We start from the raw sequence: 26,156 nt of genomic DNA, 5'->3' as shown, positions 1-26,156 counted from the left end.
ACTGTAAATGGTAGAAAATGAACACTTTATATAAAAAAGCAACATAACACATCAAATAATACTCCTAATACTTTATTTACACAAATATAAACATTAAATGTACCCATTTTGCATTAAGGTATTTAGCATTTGGATCATGTTATTCAGGACGGAAACAAAATTTGAAAATAATAATAAAAATCCTTAATACTGTAAAAATCGTCCTTCCAAAGCAAACTATTACAGTGGCCCAAACACTGAAACCAACGTACACCGCTGTATATGTAGCACTACAGCTGACATACACAGCTGCAGAGTGCAGTGCAGGCGAGCCCTGAACGAAAGCATTTGCATCTCCGGTTGCAGCCTTTCTTGCAGGAACACTGGGTCAGTTCCTGACAGCTGGCTGCAATAGGTGGAAGCGTTGTCCAACAGATCTGCCATATGTCTCCCTTCTGATTCCATCCCCAGTCGGCAGGACTGACGACTTCTGGATTGGTTACTGTTGCTTGACCCCATATGATACCAGCCTGGTAAGCAGCGCGTTTTGCGTGTTCCATGAGGGCTGCACTGGTTGGTGGGATCGCATCATAGGACCTCTGCTTACGGGCAATGAGATTCAGCCTTGCCTCGTCAACACCGGTAGCTGCACTTGATCTGTCATACATGACGACAACAAAATTCTCCAGCTTCTGCATGTCATCTTCAGAAACCTCTGTTGGACAGTTGCTGAGTTTTGTAAAGGTTTTAGAAACCTCATCACAGACTTCCCAAGTCAGCCATGCAGATTTCTTTCCCTTCCCATGGAAAGACGAGACCACGTCACAGCCTGTGAATGCATGGAAATACAAGATCCCACTGGCTTTCTCAGGTCCTATTGCGGAAACTACCTCATGGACTGGTATCCATCGAGCATTGGCTCCCTGCCCAAAGGCAATCCACATTTTTTCAAGACCAAGCCTCTGCAGGGATGGCAGCTTAGACACTGCTATGACGAGCACGTCAGTATCATTGGCTTTGATGACAAGTGACTTGCTACCCTCTGCAGTTGCATCTCTTCCATGTACAAATATCCGGGTATCAGCTTCTTCATGACAGCATGGGGCCACAGCATCTAAGGATTTGATTTTGTTGCTGATGACATCTTCTCCTTTTGTCACGATGACCATACTTGTGGTTCCAGCCTGACATATTTTCTCTGCGAGAAAGTGGAAGAGCTCAGTTTTGTTGTCGTCATCCCGCAGGAAGCTTCTCCAGTTTGTTGGGGTCCTGCTGGTTCCAGTCACTCTTCTTCTGATCCCTTGACCTCTTTTTGACCTGGTTTCAGATTTCAGACTAGACTTCTTGTACACATCAAAGATGACATCGAGTCGCTTGAATTTGGTGCCAAAGGATTCCACTTTTGGAAGGATGTCTTCTTTTGCATAGTCATTGAAAGTCTTCGGGCTGCGTGGAGGTAGGGAATTGATGAGCGCTGATCCATCAATGATGATGGTGTCAGCCTTTGGTTCGCTATCAGGCAATGTCACCAGGGCCTGAAGAATTTCAGTTAGCTGTGACTTCTGGCACATACGAAGCCTGCCGTTGTCACTGAGAGATGCAGGTGCTGACTGGTTCTCATACTTGAAGAATTCTTGCAAGTCACACTGTCTGTTTTGGCAGGATATGAAGAGCCGGGAGAACAAGTGACAGTCATCTTTAAGCACTTTCTCCTTGGAGCTGCTGGCTGCCTGCTCGTGCTTGAAGAAAGAAGCCTTGTTCTTTTTGATTGGCTGATAAAATGTGCATTCTTCTTCATTCTCCAAGGCCTCCATAAATGACTGGAACTTCTCCTTGCCTCTCTCATGATGACTACCAACCAGTTCAGCTAGTGCTGGATCTGCAATGTTCTTTGTGTCAAGTGCCAGCAAATCAGCAGACTCTTCTTGGAAAGGGTTGCCCATCTCTTTTATCACACTGAACAGTGCCTCCACCCTCTCAAGGAAAGATGTCTGGGCACTTAAGGTCTGTTCATGGTGTTTGGTGCTGATGGTTGCGTCTTTCACACCAGAAATAGCCTCATATGCAAAGACTAGATGGCTCACTTCAGGTCCAGCCACCATCCATCTCCGAAGTGCCCCTGGGTCCTCTGTTAGTCCAATGGCTCCTCCATCACCCTTGATGGCTGCGTTGTTCAGTTCATGGGCTTGCTCAATGGCCATGGCAGAGAAATCTCTTCTGGACTTGTGGACAACAAAGTTTCCTTTGTGAAACTCTCTGGCTACTTCTTGATGCTGCTTCTCAAGAGACATCATGTCTCTGAAATGAACTGGAAGCCACCGAGCATAATTCACGTTGTTATTTGCAAAGAAGTAGGGGATCAGTTCTGAGAGTGCTTCACGGTACAGGTCAAAGTTTCCTTCCCTGAAGGAGCGTATCAACAGGAGCAGAATCAGCTCCATGTCCAAAACCAGATCCCAGAACTGGAATTGTGGACTCTGAGGTCTCCGCTGCTCACACCAGTCTTCAAAGGAGAGCGTAGGTCTGTCAGTCTCCTCAGAGCAGTAGTCTTGGTAGGCTTCTTTCTTCAGTTTATACAGGCTGCATGCTGTGATCTGGCGGGCCAATCTTGTCCTGGTGATACTTGACACAGTCAGGAATGACTCAGCTGTACCAGATGAGGCCACCCCTGCTTCAGCGATAGCACTGGTCCAGCCACTTTGTTCCAGTAGTTTTCCAAGGGAACCAAGAGCAGCCTTCTCTATGTGAAGTCCCCCAAACATGATAACAAATTGGTCCTCTCCATACTCAGGCCACTGCCACTGAATTTGTTTTGCTAGTGCAAATAGTGGTTGGTCAGCAGCTATGACCGGCGTCTGCCCTGGGTTGAGGAAAGCAACTGTATCTCGAATCTTCCCCATGGCATGTTTGATTGTTGCAACCGAGTGAGCCTGGTCTCGTATCAAAGGCAACAGTGATGTCATGCTCACTTGAAAAGGTTGGCTCCTCTTCTGTGCTGCATGGTGGGCTGCCCATGTGATACTGAGAGTATCACCCACTCTCTCAGTGACAGACACCTCATCAAGCCACCTGTACTCTTCCTTCAGGTGTGGCTGGATTGAATGTAGTGCTTGGTATAATTTTCTTGGCACAGCTGGAGGTTTTGGGTTCTTAGTAAGGTACGCTGGTTTAACATTGGTGAATGCTTCAGGAAGCTCAGGAACTTTCTTCACCCTGTAATCTCCACTGAGCTTCACTGGCTCTCGTTCCTCAACACTGGTGGACAGACAACTCCATCATCCACGTACTGAGCTACAACAGCTTCTCCAAGCTGGGCTGAGATTTCTAAGACTCTATCATAGGTGATGCTGAGTCCATTGTCATGGAGCATGTCTATGAGCTGCCTCTTCCTTGTTTTTGCAAACACAGACATGACCATGTACACAACAAATGGTGTCTCCCGGTCCTTGGAATGTCTGTGGACGTGAGATCCGGCCTTGTATTTGGCAAAACAATTGTACTGTAAGAGCTGAGCCATTGCAAGGTCAGACTTTGAGGCTCCATGTTGGAGTTGTGACTTGATGTCTGCTCCATGCTCAATCATACAAATAAACTGAAGCAGTGATGATGGGACAGCATCTTCTAGGCACCCATCATGGAACGTGCCATTCCACTGTGATTTGTGTTGAAGCATTTCACGTCTGATCATCCCAGCAGCCTTTGCAAGATGAACAGCTTCTCCATATTTGCTTGCTTGTGCAAGAATTGACCCTACATCCTTCTTAAAGGCCAGTAGGACATCACGTCCATGATGTTCAGCTTGTAGATCGGGGATGTGTTGAAGCAGCTGGTCCTTCAGTCGGGTAGCATGAACATCATGACTGTTGATGCCAAGCTGCTCCAGCCTCTGCCTGTAGAGCATACATAGGTCGGCAAGTCGGAAGACTGATGGAGCTGAACTCTCACTTGCAGATTTTGTCTCAATGATGTATGTTACCAGTTCAGAGAAGGCAATTGGATATGCATCCCTCTTTCCTCCCTCAGAGTTTTCTGCTTCCCTCAGCTCTTCAGCACGCAGGTGAGCTCGTTCTCGGTTGTAGAGACCAGCCAAGCATGCACTGTGGTACTTCAGTTCCTGCGCCACCACATCTCCAGCACTCAGTTTGGCAAGCAGCTTTCCATCACTGAGAGTCTTTGCACACTTGTTGACCCTCTTGTTCAGTTTCATGGTCATAGCTTGTCTAAAGTCATCCAGATCTCCCTCCTCCTCACATATAAAACATTCTATCCGTTTGGGGTCTGACAATCTCCGTGGTATTTTGTTGCTGCCGCTGCTGCTGTTCTCATCCATCGCAGGAGATGTTTTCTTTTCTGCCCTTTGTAACTTACTGTTGCTGAACAGAAGCCTGCAACTAGCATGGTACTGTGCTTGATTTTTCCTCAGGGTTGCCTCTATCCCACTGCCGTCATCAAGCCTTCGTGGGTCCATCTTGATTGGTAGTGCATTCACTGCATGAAATAGAGGAATATTCCTCCCTAAGAGGCTGTATCCATCCTCTACCCTTCGGGCAGGATTTGCAAGTGGAGATGTGAGGCATTCACTTTTCTCTGTTTGACAGAGGCAACACTTGGTCCAGTTGGTCTGCCATGATGCAGTCTCACCTTTGGTATTTAAAGCCATTCTGATGACCAGGGCCGAGTGTTTATCCTTTTACCAACCTGTATGTTAGAAAGGCCAGAGACTTTAGCAGATTGTGCACGCGCAGAGATCCGTTGCCCAGCAACCTCTTGTGTTTGAGTTAGTTTGCGGCAAAACACCAGAAGAGTCTGCACGGTGTTAGTTTGGCTGTTAGTGTATTAGTGTATTAATAAATGTAAGATCTGTTACATATTATTATATGTTAGACCTGTGTAATATTTATAAGCTTTCTTGTATATGTATTATTTGTAGCGTGAGTTGGGTTTTTTATTCCTACCGTGAATATGCTCGTTAATGGCAGTTAAGCTATAATTAGATTACTAAAGCGAATTTAAATGACCACTAGATGGCGGTATAATCACCACTATTTATTGTCATAACCTATTTGCTGTGTGTCAGATATATGTATATATTAATGCATGGCATACCCCCTCAAACACAGAGCAGTGCCATGTCGGCACTAGCAACTTCTTGGAGCCATAGAGTTAGGTAAGTACTGAGGACCAGTGCCTGGATTCCATCAGGAGAATGTGGCTGACTGATGAAACAAAGGTCCTACCTCTACGACAACACCCTACACCCTATGCACTAAATGTAAATACTGTTCTATACATTTAGAAATTATCATCATGCACATAGTAAAAAATAGCAAAACACTCATTAGGCAAGCGAAAATGCAGAAAAAGGCTGATCTAAATAGCCAAAAAGTTAACCCAAAAGTTATTCACTTCTTTTTTTTCTCTAGAAAATATTTGAATCAGCATGCAAGAAAACATAGAAATCCACAACAAGATCATTCAAATCCATAAAGTACATGGATTTATATGAGAAAAACCATTTTCGGCAGACACATTTGGCGTCCATATTGAAAAATGGCCGCCATCTTGGATTTTTGAATGGCACGTCGTCAGGCAGATTTTCTAAGTAGACCCTTGGGAACCACTATGCCAAATTTGGTGCTTGTATCACATTTTGCACAATTTCAATGAAAAATGGCTGTTATCTGCCCTACTATATTGTAGCGACCCAGCAGGACTATGGGGGGGATTGATGGGGAGTTTGTGGGGGGAAGGAGTTGCCCTAGTTCAGCCTGATAGGCCAGTTGGGATAGGGGGCGGGAACAGCCAGGTTTCGTTTTCGCTATGTTGTTTTTGGGCACTCCTCCAACCCCGTTAGTTAGTTGTACGGGAAGGTCAATAAAGCCTGGTTCTCCGGTTAAACACCAGCCACTCTGTGTCCTCCTCATTCCGCTAGTTAGCCCCGCAGTGTCGGACCGCAAACGCTACACTGGTGTCAAGAAGTGGGATAGCCAAGCCTCCATTTCCCTCACACGCGCGGGCTACCACTGCTAGCTGCTACCACCGCTAGCTACTACCACCGCTAGCTGCTACCGTTGGACCGAGATGGCTGAAGGAGGAATCGGAGGGTCCGACCTCTTTAACCTATACACTCCGCCGGACACACCAATGATAAAACCAATTGATGCAAGCCAAGCTGTAAGGAGAAGGGAAGAAAGGTCTAACTCACCACTCGCCACTTTGCTGACTGAAGTCCCCGATTTTGTGAAGAAAAGCCCATTCCATGTTACCGCGACGGCCGGGCCACGCGCCGTTGAGAGAGAGGTAAATAAACATGCGTGCAGACCGGACTTCAACCAAACAGACGACGATGACGTCCCCACCCCGAAAGATCGTCAAGGTAAAGTGGGTGGCCAACCAAGGTCTATCCCAGAGTTACATAAAGACAGTACAGCTCAAATAGAAGATGACTTCATGCAAAGAATGAGCATGGCAATGGAGCGTGCTTTTGGACATTTTCTTAATAGCTCTAGAGGCAGCATAATGTCCATGATGGGGGAACCACAAGGCGGTGTTATTAACCCACATGAAGCAGGGAACCATGCTGATGCTAATAAAGCTAACAATGCTTATGCAACAGTTGCTCTTGACAGAAATGCTAAGGTTCCCCTCGACAAACCATATTCCAAGTCTAACCCCCAGTCCGGCGAAGGTACGGAGGCAGCTACTAGGGGGAGGCTTGACGGGTGTAGCCCCCCCATCGTAGCCCCTGTTAGTTCCATGGCTGTTGCTAACCAACTAGCTGACCTGGTTCCGGCTCTGACTACTGCACTTACTGCTGCCTTGGGTACTCTCCAAAAACCAGGCCCAAACCCCGTCCCCATGGGCAGCCACATAAAATTGGGACGTTATGACGGCCTCACATCTTGGGAAACATACTGCGCCCAGTTTGAGCTGCTAGCGACAGCCAATGAATGGTCCCCGGCTGAAAAGGCTGTTCAATTAGTCTCAGCATTGGAAGGGGAGGCAAGAAGAGTACTGATGGATGTGACCACAGCCGACCTAGGAAATCCACAAGCTATATTTAGGGCCTTAAAGAGCCGTTTTGGGAACACCACTCCTGCAGTTGTGATGAGGCAGAGGTTCAACGAACGAGTGCGGGAATCCGGAGAAAAATTAGGAGTGTTTGCGGCTGAGCTGAGTTACCTCGCACAAAGGGGATTTCCTGAGTTTGATGACGCAACGTGCTTGGTGTTAACTAAAGAAGCCTTCATTCGCGGCCTCTTACCCCTCCCATTGCGCCAGCAAGTCCGACTCGCTGACCCACAGACCTTGGAGGCAGCACTAGAGAAAGCATTGGCAGTGGAAGACATACTCACAGAAGGCTTGGACTACCAACACAGACAGGTCTCTGTACGGCCTAAGACCCAAGCCATTCAGCCTCCTGGACCTACCTCGTACCCAACGGGCTACGAACGCAAAGCGATGTCGCCGGACGACCGACAGAACCAAGTCTGCTGGAAATGCCACCAAAGAGGTCACCCATGGCGCCTTTGTACAGTGCCTGATTCTGCCCTACAGGAGCCGGGAAACGCTCAGGGCTCGGTGTAAAGGGGAGCGACCCGAGCCACCCTTCGCTCCCCAAAGACAATGACACACGACCTGTTGCAAAAGTGCCTCACCACCCTGTCAACCATGCTCTTCTTCCCCATAACGCACTCACCGCCAACTGCTGTAGAGTGCCTGTGTTGGTTAATGGCCAATGGACCAAAGCCCTCCTGGATACAGGATCAACTGCGTCGCTCCTACACCCAGACCTCGTGCCTGCCGGAACCCAAACGCAAGCAACCGATGTTCAACTCACCACAGTTACCGGGGGAAAGGCTCCCATGCTGGGGAGGTGGGAGGCACTGATCGAAATAGAGACCTACTCTGCCTGCCAACCAGTCTGGGTCGCTGAAATAAAAGAGGACTGTTTGCTGGGAATGGACTTTCTGTGTGCGGCAGGGATTTCACTAGACTTCGGAGCACGTACCGTCACGTTCAAAGACGGGACGTCCATTCCCTTCCTGAATGATCTCCACACTCCCGAAATGGCCAACAAGGTTGGTGAGAACGGGGATGCAGAGGGGGACCCACCATGTCCTCCACAATGGGAGGCCCCTTTTGCAGAAAGCCCTCTTCCACTGTCTGACAACCTCATACCCCCAGAACCAGATGCATGTGCCCAGTCACAGCCCCATGCTGTCATACGGATTGCAAGTGTGGTCCCCATCTCTGGGGAAGAGTCATCAGCCGGTAAAACTGTCAGAGGCATCTGGGAGAACAGTCGGGAAGGCCTAAACTCTGAGCAACAGGATAGGTTATGGAATCTCCTGTATGAGTATCGACACAGTTTTGCCACTGGCCCCAACGACGTTGGCCAAACACATTTGGTCCAACACTTTATTAAAACAGGGGATGCCCAGCCAATCCGCCAGCGGCCCAGACGATTGCCCAAAGCCCGCCAAGGTGCTGCTGAGCAGATGATACAAGAGATGAGGGACGCTGGCATTATTGAGCCATCAGAGAGTCCGTGGGTGTCACCAGTCGTAATGGTTCCTAAGAAGGACGGAGGCTCAAGGTTTTGCGTCGACTACCGACCACTGAATGACAGAACTGTGAAGGACTCCTACCCACTGCCGCGGATAGACGAGTCCCTCGATCACGTGGCTGGTTCAGCATGGTTCTCCTCATTGGACCTCCAGAGTGGGTATTGGCAGGTGGCCATGGCCCCAGAGGACAAAGCCAAGACCGCCTTCACCACGGGACGTGGCTTGTGGCAGTTCACCACCATGCCATTTGGGCTATGCAACGCCCCAGCCACATTTGAAAGGCTGATGGAAAAGGTCCTGGTGGATATGCCCCCTGAACGCTGCCTTGTCTACCTGGATGATGTCCTTGTCCATGGACCATGTTTTGACTCGGCATTGGGGAGCCTGATGGAGGCACTGGAGCGGATTAAGCGTGCAGGACTGAAGCTTCATCCGGGGAAGTGCAGATTCCTACGGCAAGAGGTCTCCTTCTTGGGCCACAGGATCAGTGGGGCTGGCATCATGACGGAGCCTGATAAGGTAGCAGCCGTCAGGGATTGGCCTACCCCTACTGACATCCACCAGCTGAGATCGTTCTTAGGACTCGCATCCTATTACAGGCGCTTTGTGGCTGGGTTCTCTACTGTAGCTGCCCCCATGTTCGTCTTAATGCGCAAAGACACACCGTACGAATGGGGGCCACAACAGAATGCAGCCTTTCACGAGCTGAAGCAGGCCTTATGTAAGGATCCAGTGCTGGTTGCACCAAACACAGAGTTGCCATTTATCCTTGATACAGACGCTAGTAACACCGGCCTTGGCGCTGTACTCTCGCAGCTGACCCCTGACGGAGAGCGGGTTGTTGCTTACCACAGTCGTACCTTGGATAAGTCGGAGAGGAACTATAACACTGTTGGCAGTGATTGATGCAGTGAACCATTTCAAGCACATCCTCTGCGGTCTTCCATTCACCATTCGCACTGATCATGCTGCTTTGAAGTGGCTCATGTCCTTTAAAGAACCTGAAGGACAAGTCGCCAGATGGATCGAACAACTCCAGGCCTTTCAGTTCACCATACAACACAGAGCCGGTGAGAGTCACACAAATGCAGACAGCCTCTCACGCCGACCGTGTGCCCCAGACTGTCACCACTGTGACCGGGAAGAAGAACGGGAGGCAGCTAACCTGCAGACGGGGGAGGTGATCTGTCGAGCCCTATTACCCGAGGATGTTAGGGGTTGGGCTGGACTGCAAACCGTGGATCCTGACCTTAAAACAGTCATGGGGTGGCTGGAAACAGACAACCGGCCGCCCTGGGAAGATGTCGTGGCCCAGTCGGCCACAGTCAGAGGCCTGTGGTCCCAATGGCCTGGGGTAGAGCTGCAGGAAGGAGTTCTGAAGAGGTGCTGGCGTGAGCCAGCCACTGGGGAGCCACGCTGGCAGGTGGTCGTGCCAAAGGACCTCCGGGACAAAGTGCTGGAGGCACACCACGGATCCCCCGGAGTAGGTCACTTTGGGGTGACAAAGACATTGAGACGGCTACGGCAGGCATTCTATTGGGGCCAGAGCAGGAGAGATGTTGAGGACTACTGTCGCCGCTGCGACTCCTGTACCGCCCGTAAAGGCCCCCAAGGTCAGTCCCGTGCACCTCTACAGCAGCACCGTGTCGGGGCACCGATGGACAGGGTGGCAGTCGATGTGTTGGGCCCACTTCCCCGTACCAGCAGAGGGAACCGGTATGTGCTGGTCGCCATCGACTACTTCACAAAGTGGATGGAAGCATACCCCCTACCTGACCAAGAAGCCACAACCGTGGCCGAAGCCTTGGTGCAAGGAATGTTCAGCCGCTTTGGAACACCCTCGGAGCTCCACTCTGATCAAGGGCGGAATTTTGAATCACATGTATTCACCGCCATGTGTAGCCAACTTGGCATCCGGAAGACCAGAACCACTCCACTTCACCCTCAAAGTGACGGGTTGGTGGAGCGCTTCATGCGGACCTTAGGCGCCCAATTAGCCCTCACCACCGCTCCGGATCAGAGTGATTGGGACCTGCAACTACCCCTCATCCTCATGGCGTGCCGCAGTGCAGTCCAAGAGTCCACTGGCTGTACTCCTGCATTGTTGATGTTGGGCAGGGAGCTCAGAACGCCGCCAGAGCTGGCCTACGGACGACCGCCCGATGCACCGGATGCCATGGCTGGCCCGGAGTATGCCAGGCAGTTACAGGACCGCCTGGAAACGGCCCACGGATTCGCCAGACACCAGGCTCAGCAGGCAGGGGTTCGTCAGAAGCGATGCTATGACATGCACGGTAAGGGGCAGGACTTCCAGGCTGGGGACCTCGCCTGGGTGTATGGACCTAAGAGGGTAAGAGGCCGTTGCCCCAAGCTGGACAGCAAATGGGTTGGGCCCTGCTATGTGGCTGAGAGAGTTGGCGAGGTTGTGTATAGAGTCAGACTGGCTCCCAGAGGCCGCACAGTCGTGCTGCACAGGGATAGGATGGCACCATACCGGGGGACTCAGCAGCCCGCCTTCCCTGTGACGACTCCCAGGGCGCGGGTCAGGTCACCTCGCCACAGGGGGACACCACCGAGGCGGCAACAGAATATGTCTCAAGGGGAGGAAGTGACGCCGCTTGGAGCTGTGGTGCCGAGGAACACGGCTGCAGCGACGGGAACTCCTCTGTTGGATGGTGGAGTGAGGAGGTCGCAGAGGGAACGGCGACTTCCGGGTCGCTTTCAAGACTATAATCTTCCTCAGGGACGAGGAATTAGAGGGGGGGGGGGTGTAGCGACCCAGCAGGACTATGGGGGGGATTGATGGGGAGTTTGTGGGGGGAAGGAGTTGCCCTAGTTCAGCCTGATAGGCCAGTTGGGATAGGGGGCGGGAACAGCCAGGTTTCGTTTTCGCTATGTTGTTTTTGGGCACTCCTCCAACCCCGTTAGTTAGTTGTACGGGAAGGTCAATAAAGCCTGGTTCTCCGGTTAAACACCAGCCACTCTGTGTCCTCCTCATTCCGCTAGTTAGCCCCGCAGTGTCGGACCGCAAACGCTACAATATGTTTGTTAAAGCCAAAATACAAAGTGATGCTGCTCTAAAGGCTAGTTTCATTGTGGCTGAGGAGATTGCTAAATCCGCCCGGCCCTTTACCGAGGGAGAATTTCCAAAAAACTGCTTGTTAAAAGTTTGCGATGTCGTGTGCCCAGATAAAAGACAAGCATTTTTAAACGTCAGTCTGAGCAGAAACACCGTCGCTGATCGTGCATGTGAGCTCTCCAGCAATTTACAACAACAGCTGACGGAAAAGGGAAAACATTTAATCGCATACTCCCTCGCTGTGGATGAGAGCACCGTCACATCAGATACGGCCCAGCTGTCAATCTTCATCCGCGGAGTTGACTCGAGCCTGCGCGTTACAGAGGAACTTTTAGGACTGAAATCAATGCATGGCACAACTACCGGGAAGGATCTCTTTGATGAGGTGTGCAAATGTGTGAATGAAATGGGTCTGCCTTAGGATAAACTTGTGGGACTAACAACGGATGGGGCGCAAGCGATGTGCGGTCAAAATAATGGATTGGTGGGCAGGATTCGGGAGAAGATGCTGGAGGTGAACGGCGCAGGTGAGCTGACAGCGTATCACTGCATCATACACCAGGAATCGTTGTGTGGCAAAGCTTTGAAAATGGATCACGTAATGAGAACTGTAACACAAGCAGTTAATTTCATTAAAGCCAAAGGTTTAAATCACCGTCAATTCAAGTCCTTTCTGGTGGAGATTGGTTCGGAATATGGTGATGTGGTCTATCACACAGAGGTGCGGTGGCTAAGCCGGGGGAGGGTGCTGAACAGATGTTTCGAGTTGCGTGAGGAAATATGTCAGTTCATGGAAAGCAAAGGGAAAGACACAACAGAGCTCCGGGACAAAGGGTTTTGGTGTGAATGGGCGTTTCTGTGTGACATTACGAGCCATCTCAATGCGCTCAACCTGCAGCTTCAAGGACGGGATCATGTGATCACTGACATGCACGCTGCAGTGAAGGCGTTTAAAACCAAGCTGCGCCTGTGGGAGATGCAAATACTGCGAGAAAACCTGGGCCATTTCCCGTGCTGCCAAACTATGCAAGAGCAGGTCTCTGTGTTCCCAAGTGCACAATTTGCTGAAAAGCTCGGACTACTTAGCGCCGACTTCACACGCCGATTTGCCGACTTTGAAGCCCAAAAGAGTTTGAACTGCTCAGTAATCCGTTTGCAGTTGACGTGGAAAGCGCACCAACCAACCTCCAAATGGAGCTGATCGAACTCCAATGTAGCGACACACTCAGGTCGAAGTATGACTGTTGGTGCTGCACAGTTTCCAAGTTTCATCCCTGACACAATGCCCCAGCTGCGTGCTCAAGTTGCTCAAATGCTCTCTATGTTTGGTAGCACATACCTATGTGAACAACTTTTCTCTGTAATGAAGTTTAACAAAATATCACACAGGAGTTGTCTCACTGATGAACACCTTCACTCAATCCTGAGGATTTCCTCAGCTCAGAGCCGGACCCCAAACATTGAGGAACTTGCGTCGAAGAAGAGATGTCAAGTATCTGGTTCAGGCACCAGGGCAAATCACAGTGCAGTAAACTGAGCTTTAATGTTGCATAGGTTTCATTTTTGCACTTTTGTATATGTTTGGATTTTAATTGAGGCATGTTAAATTAGTGTATTTTTTATTGTATTTTGAAATTTGATTTGAGTTAGATTCCTTGTTTCAGATTACACATCTATTTATATGTGTAAAACTAAGGCTGAGTTCATGTTTAGGTCTACAAATAAATAAATCTTAATGTTTGGAATTTCAATGAGAGAGGCATGAGAATTAATGTCTTCTTTATTTTATTTTGAAAATCGATCTGAGACTCCTTGTTTCAGATTATATATATGTGTACAACTAAGGCTGAGTTCATGTTTAGGCCTACAAATGAATAGATCTTATTGCAATAAGCCTAAACTTTAGGACACTTTCAGATTCAATATGGGTAAAACTTAAGTTCAAAATAAATATTGAACATGTCCGGCCCTCGACCTTGACCCATTTTTTTATTTCGGCCCACTGGGTATTTGAGTTTGACACGCCTGTCTTAGATAGATGTTGGGAGTGTGTTTTATGTCTTATGAGGACATTTAGACATTAAGGTTGAATCCCATTACTTGGCTCGCTTCAAAATCTCAGCCCTAACCCTCGCTGTTGCGCGTTCACGCGCCGTGGAGCCATGTCCCAATACCAGTTTAAAGGTAGCTTAAGGGGTAGGGGGAGGGCTAACATCCCCTCAAAATTGAGATTTTCGATGGGCACACTCAAAGCGCTTCAGTTCTGACTTGCTCCCACAATACCTTGCGAGAAAACGGAAAATCAAGAAATATCCTAGACAAGATGGAGGGCGAAAAGATGCGACAGGATTGGAAAAACACAAATGTAAGTGTTTTCTCTGTAATTAACTAGTAATTATTTTATTGATTATACTCTGCAGCCCGGCCGCGGACTCTCGGAAGATCGCGAAAGTCCGCGGCCGACTTTCGCGGAAGATCGCGAAAGTCCGCGGCCGACTTTCGCGGGCCGCCCGACCCCGGTTCTCGGCTGGGCTGCAGACCGGGCTGCATACGACCGGGCTGGATATCATGTCGTATGATATCCAGATCTTCCATGTTCTAGTGACTCCAAGTTAAAAATAAGCTTTATACTAATATATTATATTATATTAGTAATATTCTATAAGTAATATTATATATACTAAATTAATATATTATATGATATTAGTAATATTCTATAAGTATTATTATATATACTAATATATTATATTATATTAGAAATATTACATGGTTAATCAATGTATTTTTTGGCAGTACTATATTGTGTACATAGCTATTATATATTGTACATAACATATGGCCATATCACCCAGTTCTGGCATATAATTCCTAATTCCTTCTTATTCGTTTTCTTTCAGGACTTCGTTGAGTCCACTGCCACCAGCCCCCCCCACCTCTCCCTCATGCTCCTCCACCCCAGGCACCTCTTCCACCACCCCAGACAGCCCTTCCAAGAGGAGAGTGCCAGGGAGCAGGCGAGGCATGAGGAGAGCGAGGCAAAGTTGGCGGAATGGTGGAGAAGATGTGATTCTCCACCATTCTCTCAAAAGCTGAGAGAGAGTGTGTGTGTGTGTGTGTGTGTGTGTGTGTGTGTGTGTGTGTGTGTGTGTGTGTGTGTATTTTTAGGTGTGTGTGTGTGTGTATTTTTTAGATGCGTGTGTGTGTATTTTTAGATGTGTGGTTCAGTGTTTCTTATTTAAATAAAGTGTTTCTTCTGTGTTCTTGTTCTTAACCGATTATTATCTAAGGGTGCTCTCACGGTCTTCGGTCAGAGTGGGATGGCGGAAGGAGGTAGAGGTGCTGCTGGTGGTGTAAGAACTCGAACAAAACCTGATATATACACAACCGATGAAGGGAAAGTTATTGTGGAAGACGAACTCTTAAACTTTCTTGTTGTCAAAATGAAAACTCTGTGTCAAGATGACATTGTTTTAATGGTTGTAAACCACTTCGGCTCCGAGTGGATTGAGAACTCCAAGAGAGTGCTGTTTGAACTCTGCCCAAACACCATAGGCGTCGATTACGGGGGGGACGTGGGGGACATGTCCCCCCCACTATTTGAAATACGAATTTTGTCCCCACCACTTTTAAAAATGTGCAAACCAATTGCGACTGAAAAAATCCCCACATACTCAACCGAATTCGTCGAGTCTAAAATCATGCGATAGGCGCGCACGAAGACATCATTTATTAGATAGACCTACCTAATAAACCGTTGGAACACACACGACCGGAACCCATAGCAACGCCGGTAAACAAACCCAGACTCCCGAGAAGCCCAATCCCTATGAGCTCCCCGCGTTACGGCCATCCGGAGGCGCACAGAGCTTTTTGCCATGATGTTATATATACAATTATATTATATGATATACTATTATATATAGAGCTCCGAGAGTCGCAAACGGCAACAATCACTTTCTCCTCCATGCTGCAGTTCACCCCGGACTGCACTGCACTGAGTTTGACGGTTGAACGCTGATTGGCTGTTACGTTACACATGTCACTCAGTGGCCACGCTGTTGAACGCTGATTGGCTGTCATCACGCGAAATTCGTGTCAAAGTTCAAATATTTCAACTCGAGCGAATTTGTCGCGCCACAAATCCTCGTGAACGCGCTCGCCTGTGCATGGCGAAAGTGTGGCGCGACAAATCAAAACAAATCCAAAAGATTCGCCCGATACGCGTCTATACGTTCACTTTGTATGGGATCTTGTTGCCCCGTCGCGTTTGGTGTGAACCAGTGTTGTTTTTGGCAGGCATTTTAGATTTAGTTTTAGTCTTAGTCTTTTTGACGAAATGCTTCTTAGTTTTAGTCCCATTTTAGTCATTTCTATCTTTGAAAGTTTTAGTCTAGTTTTAGTCTGACGAAAACTCAAAAGGTTTTAGTCTAGTTTTAGTCCGACGAAAACTCGTCGGACTGTCGCACTCGTCGCACACGGCACACTCGTGTGTGCCGTGTGCGTGCAGGCGCAGCTGCGCGCGAGCGAGGCTTTTAGTGTGTGATGGGGGCGTGACTGTTAGGACAAGCAGCTGGCTCCATTTCTCCATTTCTTTTCCGCATATTATAGTTGGCGGGAAAAAAGCATGTTTTGAAACTTACTAACAATTTAGTCTCGTCTAGTTCTCGTCTGACGAAAATGTCTACATTTTTCGTCACATTTTAGTCTTTATATGGCTTTGGTGACGTTCGTCTTAGTCTCATTTTCGTCATGGAAAAAAGGGGTCTGACGACGTCATTTTCGTTTTCGTCTTGCCTGACGAAAACAACACTGGTGTGAACGCACTGGAGAAGTTTCAAGATAGACAGCCAAAATTGACATTTTTATTCAGAAAATAGCCGGTCCTTTTGCTTCCTGTAAAAAGCATGTTTGTGACACGATATGGATACATCATTTAGCCTGCATGTGGAGGGCCACATAAGGTAAGAAATTGGTTTACGTAAACTTTGCTGCTGGTTCTGTTTGCTCGTGATGACCTGGCCAAAGGTTACCCACGGTCAGGGGCGGACTGGCCATCGGGAGGTTCGGGAGATTTCCCGAACGGCCGGTCGATTTCAGGCCGAGCCGGCCGGCCGTAATTCTTGTCGATTTTTTTTATTATTATTATTATTTTTATTTTTTTTATTACATATTTATATTATATTTTTTGTTGTAAAAGATGTAAAAAAAATATGAAAAAGTTAAGTAAGCCGTGATTTGGGACGGCCTGCGGCCGGATATTTGCTTACAGTGCGAAATGGAGCTCTTGCCTGACGGTGAAACTGGGCCGATGTATTACTGTCAATTTAGAGGGGGGAGCACCCCCACAGTGTATGGGGGCAAAGCGAGCGGCCAAAGTGAGCGGCCGAACGGCCCCTCCCAACTTGGACTGCTCCGCGGTCTGTCATTTCTGATTGGCTCAGCCTGACACACGGCCGGGTCACTTACTTCTCGTTGAGGAAAAAGAATTGGGTGGCACTCAGAAGTTGAGGTTGAAAAGGAAAAAAATGTTAGAGCAAGACGCAGCCAAATGTGCTAAATTAACCGACCATTTCCGTGGAAAAGCCAAGGTTGACGGCGACGCCCCTGTCAGCGAGACCAATGGTGAGGCGGGAACAGGACACAGCAGCATAGCTATGACAGGTGCACTAGCGAGCATGTTTGGCAATATAATAATGACTTAAACTAATTATGGAAGTAGGCCCTACCAGAGACGTCGAGAACTATTCATAATATTGTAATGCCCACGGAAGAGGCAGTGAATGAAGTATTGATTAGAGAGCGATTTATTAGATACCACCGCTAATAAACCATTGGAACACTTCAACACCGGTAACCACAGCAACGGACAACAAACCCCGGCCCGCCCCCATCTCCCAAACCCTGTGTATGTGTCAATGACAATTTTTTTCCACTAAAATAATTATATCTTGCACTATTTAGATAATTTTCAGCCTTGATTTACCTTTCTAGGCACATGCAATTTCTAATATTTTGTACATGGACAAGATTGCTTATAAAATATTTCCCAGTGATCTTCACAATATTCTAAACACATGCACATCCCAACATTGACATGCAGTTGCAATGCACATATCCACGGATAAGGACTAATTTTTATTATTTTACACCGGGGCAAAATTCTACGCGCGCTATTCCTGCGGTCTCATAAAAGGCCTCTCCATCCCAAAGTCCCGGGCCAAATTTTTGGGCCAGTCCATCCCTGCCCACGGTCCTAAGCAATTGTGATCTGATTCTGGTTGGGGCTCCAGCTAGTATGCATTGTATAGATTGCAGCTAGTAGCAGCTACACACGGTGCGATTGCTATGCCAATGTGGTTATAGTTGTTTTGTCTGATTGAGATATGTGACGACTTGGAGCCTGGTAGGCCTATCCTGACATAAATATGTTCTCGCATAACCTGTGTGATTATCCTAAACTGTAGGGGATTTTATCTGCGGGCAATTTGCTAATGATGTTGCAATGAGTGAAGTCTACATTGGTCCTTCGCAAGTGTTTACTGGTGGTCAGGATTTGGCAGATGCAATTCTCCTCTGGGCGCTTGTTTTTTTTATTTTTTTTAATGCAGCATAACATATGCTACCAGCAGCCCTTGCTCGTCTTCAAAAGGCTGATGCTCAGTACCTCGTTTCATTTCGTACCCCCTTTACAGTCTGGCATTGTTTGTCTGGTAAACTTTGTTGACGTCAAGATAAGTGTTAAATTGCCAACACTGTTCTTTGTCCTGTGTGTATTAGTATTACATATCCCGAGCCAATACCATGGTGTTTCCAACGCAGTTTTGCAAAACAAGCCAAAACACAAACTGTGTTTTCAACTTATTGTTCGAATAGGATTTTCAACACCTGACTGTAGAGTATATTGTAATGCAGCACCTGACTGTAGAGCATATTGTAATGCAGCGTTGAATGGATGAATAGCTTACATAAGGGTACCCAGCACTTTTCAAACCACACTCAAGCTTATGGTTATTGTCCCCACCACTTCTAAAAACAAACTGACGCCCTTGCCAAACACCCAGCGCAATGTGACACACAAAGGTGCGCAAAAAGACGCAAACAATGTCAAAAGTTGTTTGAAACTGCTTAACGAGGTTGGTGAAAATGTCCCTCGTTTTGTGTCTCATTACCTCGACGAACTCCCGCCAGTGACTTTTAATAGCCTGGATGTTTCTTGCCTGCTTGGCAGGATTGAACATCTTAGCGCGGAGGTCGCAGTTATGAAGCAGGCACAGTCTCACCCCCTACTCGTCAAATGTGTGACGTCAATTTCCGACGAAAAATGGGTACCTTTTTCGTCGTTTTTCAACGCCAGATAGACATTCATGTTAATCCCTCACCGTCGGATATAGACGAAAGGAAATCAATGTCTATCAACGGTGATGCCGTCACGTTATGCAACTATTGTCGATTGATTTGTTTGACCGATTCACCATTAAACGTGTTTCTGATGACATTTCTAGTGAGAAATGTACTTTTTCCTTGAATAATCTGCAGTCAGTGAATGTGTATGATCTTTATTAATCTTTATTATCTGAATGGGAAATGCAATATTTTAGGATTGATTCACCGTTAAACGTGTTTCTAATAACATTTCTAGCGAGAAATATACTTTTTACTCGCATAATCTTCAGTCAGTGATTGTGTCTGATCTTTAGTTTTATAGTTATTAGGAAGATTTAATCGTCTCGCTCGCATCTTTCAACGACGTCAGGTTGCTAGGGACGCTGCTTTCGCTAAACTAGCAGCTCACGTGTTTCCTGCGTTTGTGTTATTAAACCGTTACTTTATGTAACTTTTAATGATATTGTAATAACCACAGGCGAGGTATTGAGCGAAGTAAGCTTGATAGCAGGTTTATTGGATTCCACAATCGGACAGGCAGGCACAGCTCCACCGGAAAACTACAACAACCAAAACTACCGCCCGGAAGGAAACCCCCGGATCCCCCTCTCAGAAGGCCCGCCCCTTCCTCCCAAACCCTGTGACGTGAAACACGTTTATCTGAGAGCCAACCCAGTCGCCAAAAGCATACGTTGACAGTGTACGTTTTCGTGAACACTGGATTACGTCGCATTTCAACATAAAATAGCGTGTTAGCACACATACACACACACACACACACGCACACACACACACACACACACACACACACACACACACACACACACACACACACACACACACACACACACACACACACACACACAATGCATTTTGCTGCTAAAACAACAACTTGGGCTGCTTCTAGGACATTTTGGGTGGATTTTGAACGGTATGTGGGCAGGACGTTTTTTGCAGGCAGGAACTGGCAACCCTGCGCTGTTGCCCGAGGTGCAGAAATGCTCCGGAACAGATCTGGATCCACCATGGCCAAAATAATTGTCATCAATAGCATGAATAGATTCATGCATTATCATTCAACTTGAACATGTGTTTTTACAGTATAGAGTGGTGGAGGGATGACGTATGTTGGCCAACCCGGAAGTGAGCGTCGACCTGGGTTTCCCTTGACAAAAAGCCAACGGGTTTTTCCATTGGATTTTGGATTATTGCAGAAAAATTAGCATCTTTGAAGCACCTCCACAAAAACTGAAAATAAATAAATAAATAAAAATAACTGTGCTCCAAAGAACGAAATGTAAACCAATGCATTCTGAATGGGAGTGTTTCTCTGATTTTTCCATGCTCCACAGAACGAAATGTAAACCCATGCAAATAAAGACTTCATGGTCATAATAATTTAAATATCATTATTCTCCTCAGTGTGTAGGGTGGTATTCTATTTTTTTTCAACGGGGCTGCATCCAGTCACTTGACCGTCATGGTTGCTATGGTGGTTACTATCGACCAGCCCCTCTAATCCTTACATGGCTCTAAAAACCACGCGGCAAAGGAGCTGCCGTCCAAGGTGTTGTTTTTGTCGCAAACTAGGGTCCGATGGTTAAAAAATAGACAGATATTCCAAGGTATCCTTAAAAGGCAGCTTGGATGTTTTTATTTTCTGCAGTTTAGACTTCTTCTATAACCTATTTTTTAAAGCAAAACACCAAGCTCAATGATTTAACGAGGCAGGGTTATTTGAAACAATTTATTAAATATATATTTGTGAGAGGTCATTCCTTCTCTGAGTTTGCTTCCTATTTATGTCTAGTGTACAACCCTACTGTCCACAAGCATCACCCCCCCCCCCCCCTCCCCATATGGATTTGGAGAATTGTTGCCACGTCCCAGTGGTGGAGGTATCATATATATGAAAGAGGGCATTCAATTATACTACAATGATCAATTAGGAGGCCGAAGCCCTAAAGGAAGTGATGCAATAGGCGACTGGGTCGACAACATTTAAGTAAACTGTACTTTGAGGTCTCTTATATATCAAAGGGGGTCTCAAAGGACGCATACGCTTCAACCTGTGGCTCCAGCCCTACAGGAAATGACTCAGCAAGTGCTCCATCTCGTTGCACCTGCACCCAGCGGCTCGCTTGCAAGATTTTGGCCTGAAGTTCTTCCCAGACCTACACCCTAGCCATCCAACACGCATATCTGAGAATCAGGCTTCTCTTTAATAATGACAAAAAGTTACGAGAGAAATACACATTAACTTTTTGTTATCTCATAAGCGGCGTGGTGCTAGCTCCTTTTGACCTTTTGACCCCAGACTTCAAAAACGTGGCCACAGGCCAGCTGTGTCTACACACCTTAAGCCACAAATGTACACCTCCATCCCACAAAAAATGGGGACTAGAAACTAACCTCTGTCTTATGTACATTTACTGTACTGTTGGAGGTCACGCCCCTTTTCCGACCTTTTCGAGATAGCTAGGGAGGCTAAAATGTTTACACACATTTCCCGGGGCCCCGAGAACGACATATCCAAGATTTGGAGTTCTAGCCCTTAGTGAAACAAAGTTTTCCCAAATGGACTGTCATTTGAACAAAGCCCCTCAGAAGTGTTACCTGCAAGACCTAATGGTTCAGAATGTGGTGGAAAAACTTTTTTGAGATAGGAACGTCCTACCGCCCTGAAATTTGAATACCTTATTCTAAGGCCTAACTGAGACCCCCGCACCGAAATTTGGCCCGGTCGGACCCCGAGGGCAGGAAGGGATGGCCCTTCCTGCCCGAAACTTGGCCCAGTCGGACCCCGAGTGCAGGAAGGGGGGGCCTGGACTTTCATAATCCTCGCTCGGTGACTGTAAAGGATGTTTGGTCGAATGTTATGACGAAGAATCATAATGTGAATGGGAATATTCTATAAATGTCTTGATATCATCTTTCGTCTCAACACTTCTGCTGCAGCCGCTTAAAGTCTCACTCCGAGAACCTTAAAATATGAATCAATCCATTAGAAGTATGAAAATATCTTCCCGGTGGCGTAACGGGACAAACAAGGTGTCCTTTGACATCTACGTTTCGAGGCGATTGCAACAGTGTCACACATGATCATATTTGAATATGTTTCGGGGTAGTAATTAGCTGTCGATTTTGGGGGCCTTTATCAATAATGACCAGCTATAGATTTGCTTCCCGATGGAGTTTTTTGACAAATTACATGTTATTTAGCATCTACACGTTAAGCTGAGTCCAATGAGATCAAGCTCGCCCTCTTGCTACACCGAGATCATGTCCTAGACCTAGGTGTACCATGTAAAATACATGTTACCATTTGCTAGAGTGTCATGCTGGGTGTCATTGGACTCAGCTCAACGTGTAGATGCTAAATAACATGTCATTTGTCACACATTTCTATCGGGAAGCAAATCAATAGCTGCTCATTATTGATTAAGGCCTCCAATTTCGACAGCTAATTACTACCATTAAACACGTTCGAATATGCTCGAATATGCTGTGTGGCACCGTTGCAATCGCCTGGAAGCGTAGATGTTGAAGGATACCTTGTTCGCCCTCTTACGCCACCGGGAAGATATTTACATGCTTCTGATTGACTAATGAATTGATTCAGCTATTCCCCCAGAAGTCTGGGGTCAAAAGGTCAAAAGGAGCCGGCACCACGCCGCTTATGCGATAACAAAAAGTTAATGTGTATTTCTCTCGTAACTTTTTGTCATTATTAAAGAGAAGCCTGATTCTCAGATATGCGTGTTGGATGGCTAGGGTGTAGGTCTGGGAAGTGTAGATGGAGCACTTGCTGAGTCATTTCCTGTAGGGCTGGAGCCACAGGTTGAAGCGTATGCGTCCTTTGAGACCCCCTTTGATATATAAGAGACCTCAAAGTACAGTTTACTTAAATGTTGTCGACCCAGTCGCCTGTTGCATCACTTCCTTTAGGGCTTCGGCCTCCTAATTGATCATTGTAGTATAATTGAATGCCCTCTTTCATATATTTGATACCTCCACCACTGGGACGTGGCAACAATTCTCCAAATCCATATGGGGAGGGGGGGGGGGTGATGCTTGTGGACAGTAGGGTTGTACACTAGACATAAATAGGAAGCAAACTCAGAGAAGGAATGACCTCTCACAAATATATATTTAATAAATTGTTTCAAATAACCCTGCCTCGTTAAATCATTGAGCTTGGTGTTTTGCTTTAAAAAATAGGTTATAGAAGAAGTCTAAACTGCAGAAAATAAAAACATCCAAGCTGCCTTTTAAGGATACCTTGGAATATCTGTCTATTTTTTAACCATCGGACCCTAGTTTACGACAAAAACAACACAATGGACGGCAGCTCCTTTGCCGCGTGGTTTTTAGAGCCATGTAAGGATTAGAGGGGCTGGTCGATAGTAACCACCATAGCAACCATGACGGTCAAGTGACTGGATGCAGCCCCGTTGAAAAAAATAGAATACCACCCTACACACTGAGGAGAATAATGATATTTAAATTATTATGACCATGAAGTCTTTATTTGCATGGGTTTACATTTCGTTCTGTGGAGCATGGAAAAATCAGAGAAACACTCCCATTCAGAATGCATTGGTTTACATTTCGTTCTTTATTATTTATTTATTTATTTATTTTCAGTTTTTGTGGAGGTGCTTCAAAGATGCAAATTTTTCTGCAATAATCCAAAATCCAATGGAAAAACCCGTTGGCTTTTTGTCAAGGGAAACCCAGGTCGACGCTCACTTCCGGGTTGGCCAACATACGTCATCCCTCCACCACTCTATACTGTAAAAACACATGTTCAAGTTGAATGATAATGCATGAATCTATTCATGCTATTGATGACAATTATTTTGGCCATGGTGGATCCAGATCTGTTCCGGAGCATTTCTGCACCTCGGGCAACAGCGCAGGGTTGCCAGGTCCTGCCTGCAAAAAACGTCCTGCCCACATACCGTTCAAAATCCACCCAAAATGTCCTAGAAGCAGCCCAAGTTGTTGTTTTAGCAGCAAAATGCATTGTGTGTGTGTGTGTGTGTGTGTGTATGTGTGTGTGTGTGTGTGTGTGTGTGTGTGTGTGTGTGTGTGTGTGTGTACGTGTGTGTGTGTGTGTGTGTGTGTGTGTGTGTGTGTGTGTGTGTGTGTGTGTGTGTGTGTGTGTGTGTGTGTGTGTGTGTGTGTGTGTGTGCGTGCGTGCGTGTGTGTGTGTATGTGTGCTAACACGCTAATTTATGTTGAAATGCGACGTAATCCAGTGTTCACGAAAACGTACACTGTCAACGTATGCTTTTGGCGACTGGGTTGGCTCTCAGATAAACGTGTTTCACGTCACAGGGTTTGGGAGGAAGGGGCGGGCCTTCTGAGAGGGGGATCCGGGGGTTTCCTTCCGGGCGGGAGTTTTGGTTGTTGTAGTTTTCCGGTGGAGCTGTGCCTGCCTGTCCGATTGTGGAATCCAATAAACCTGCTATCAAGCTTACTTCGCTCAATACCTCGCCTGTGGTTATTACAATATCATTAAAAGTTACATAAAGTAACGGTTTAATAACACAAACGCAGGAAACACGTGAGCTGCTAGTTTAGCGAAAGCAGCGTCCCTAGCAACCTGACGTCGTTGAAACATGCGAGCGAGACGATTAAATCTTCCTAATAACTATAAAACTAAAGATCAGACACAATCACTGACTGAAGATTATGCGAGTAAAAAGTATATTTCTCGCTAGAAATGTTATTAGAAACACGTTTAACGGTGAATCTATCCTAAAATATTGCATTTCCCATTCAGATAAGATTAATAAAGATCATACACATTCACTGACTGAAGATTATTCAAGGAAAAAGTACATTTCTCACTAGAAATGTAATCAGAAACACGTTTAATGGTGAATCTGTCAAACAAATCAATCGACAATAGTTGCATAACGTGACGGCATCACCGTTGATAGACATTGATTTCCTTTCGTCTATGTCATGATATGTATAAATGCAGATCATGTGTAAGCCACTGGAGTATGAAGGTATTATTGTAGCAAAAGTTTTTAGCACCTGTAACTGCAGAATTTGAATGCGTACACTAAAGTCACAGTAAATTTGAAGTCGTATATATTTATTTTGCATGTGTACTCTAAAGTCACAAATGTGTAACAGTACATTTGTCGTCGTAAAAAAAATATAAATATTTTTTATACCATTGTAAACACAAAATAGGGTCTACGAGTACGCTAATCTGTGTTACAGGTGCACAAATCCTTTTGCTACAATTATTGCAGCGCAGTTGGTGCAAAACACATTCGCACACCCGTGTTTCATAATCTGAGAACATGCCCAAAAGGTGTGCATTCGTAAACCCAAATTTGAACAAATGCATCAGAAGTTGCACATCTGTGAACGCTATGTTAATTCAGCATTTTAATGAGCGAGCACAAAACCATTTTACAACTGCTCGAATCTGCTCCTGCAAGTCTCAGCTGTGGGGTTTTTGCAGGTTGTTTTGCAACACCCCTAGGTGGTAAATGTGTAGCAAAAGTATTCGTATCCGTAGATGACAGAGCGTCCGTGAGCGGGACAAAATAGTCCCGCCCATAATTTCCTAATCCAATGAAAATCGCCGGCAGGGATGCATTTCTCAAATTACAGTGACGGCTGGTGGTGATTTTGGGTGGGTGGGCTAAAGAATGCATTACATTTATCAATACTTCACAGGGCTCCAGACGCCATGAGGTCACCTTTATATCTCTGTTCATAACTTTCATATAATGTCTATGATTTTTAAACAAGATTAAGGTGTAGAGAAAGGCATTTCTTTATTTGAAGCACAATTATAAATAAAAAGAAAAATAAGGTGTTTAAAGTGCTTCACTGAGCTGAAATTGAACATTTCGAACTAAACCATTAAGCAAAATAAAACTTTTTTTGTGCTTAAAGTATTACACAATTAAAATGTTGACTGGTCTCCCTTTGCGCAAAATGCGGCTGTAGACGATCACACACTCTTTGGTAGAGACGTCTGTGTCGCCGTCAATCATGAAGGACATGTAGGCCTATGTGGCGTTTCCGACGTCCGCAGCTGACATTAAAGAAAACCGATTAGAAAGTAAATAATCCACTTCATTCATTTTCATGCTAACGCCCGCCATACT

The 26,156-nt window shown here is 46.4% G+C and overlaps 1 long non-coding RNA gene across 1 annotated transcript; it reads left to right on the top strand.

The window, feature by feature from the left end:
* Positions 1 to 13,710: 13,710 nt before the first annotated feature.
* On the top strand, positions 13,711 to 14,883 carry LOC132462337 (uncharacterized). The gene is made up of 2 exons (XR_009526816.1): positions 13,711 to 13,993; positions 14,526 to 14,883. It is a non-coding gene; the product is annotated as an uncharacterized LOC132462337 (long non-coding RNA).
* The last annotated feature ends 11,273 nt before the right edge of the window (positions 14,884 to 26,156 follow it).

The sequence above is a fragment of the Gadus macrocephalus genome, chromosome 8 (assembly GCF_031168955.1).
Source record: "Gadus macrocephalus chromosome 8, ASM3116895v1".
Lineage (NCBI taxonomy): Eukaryota > Metazoa > Chordata > Actinopteri > Gadiformes > Gadidae > Gadus > Gadus macrocephalus.
This window is presented reverse-complemented; position numbering and strand designations above follow the sequence as displayed.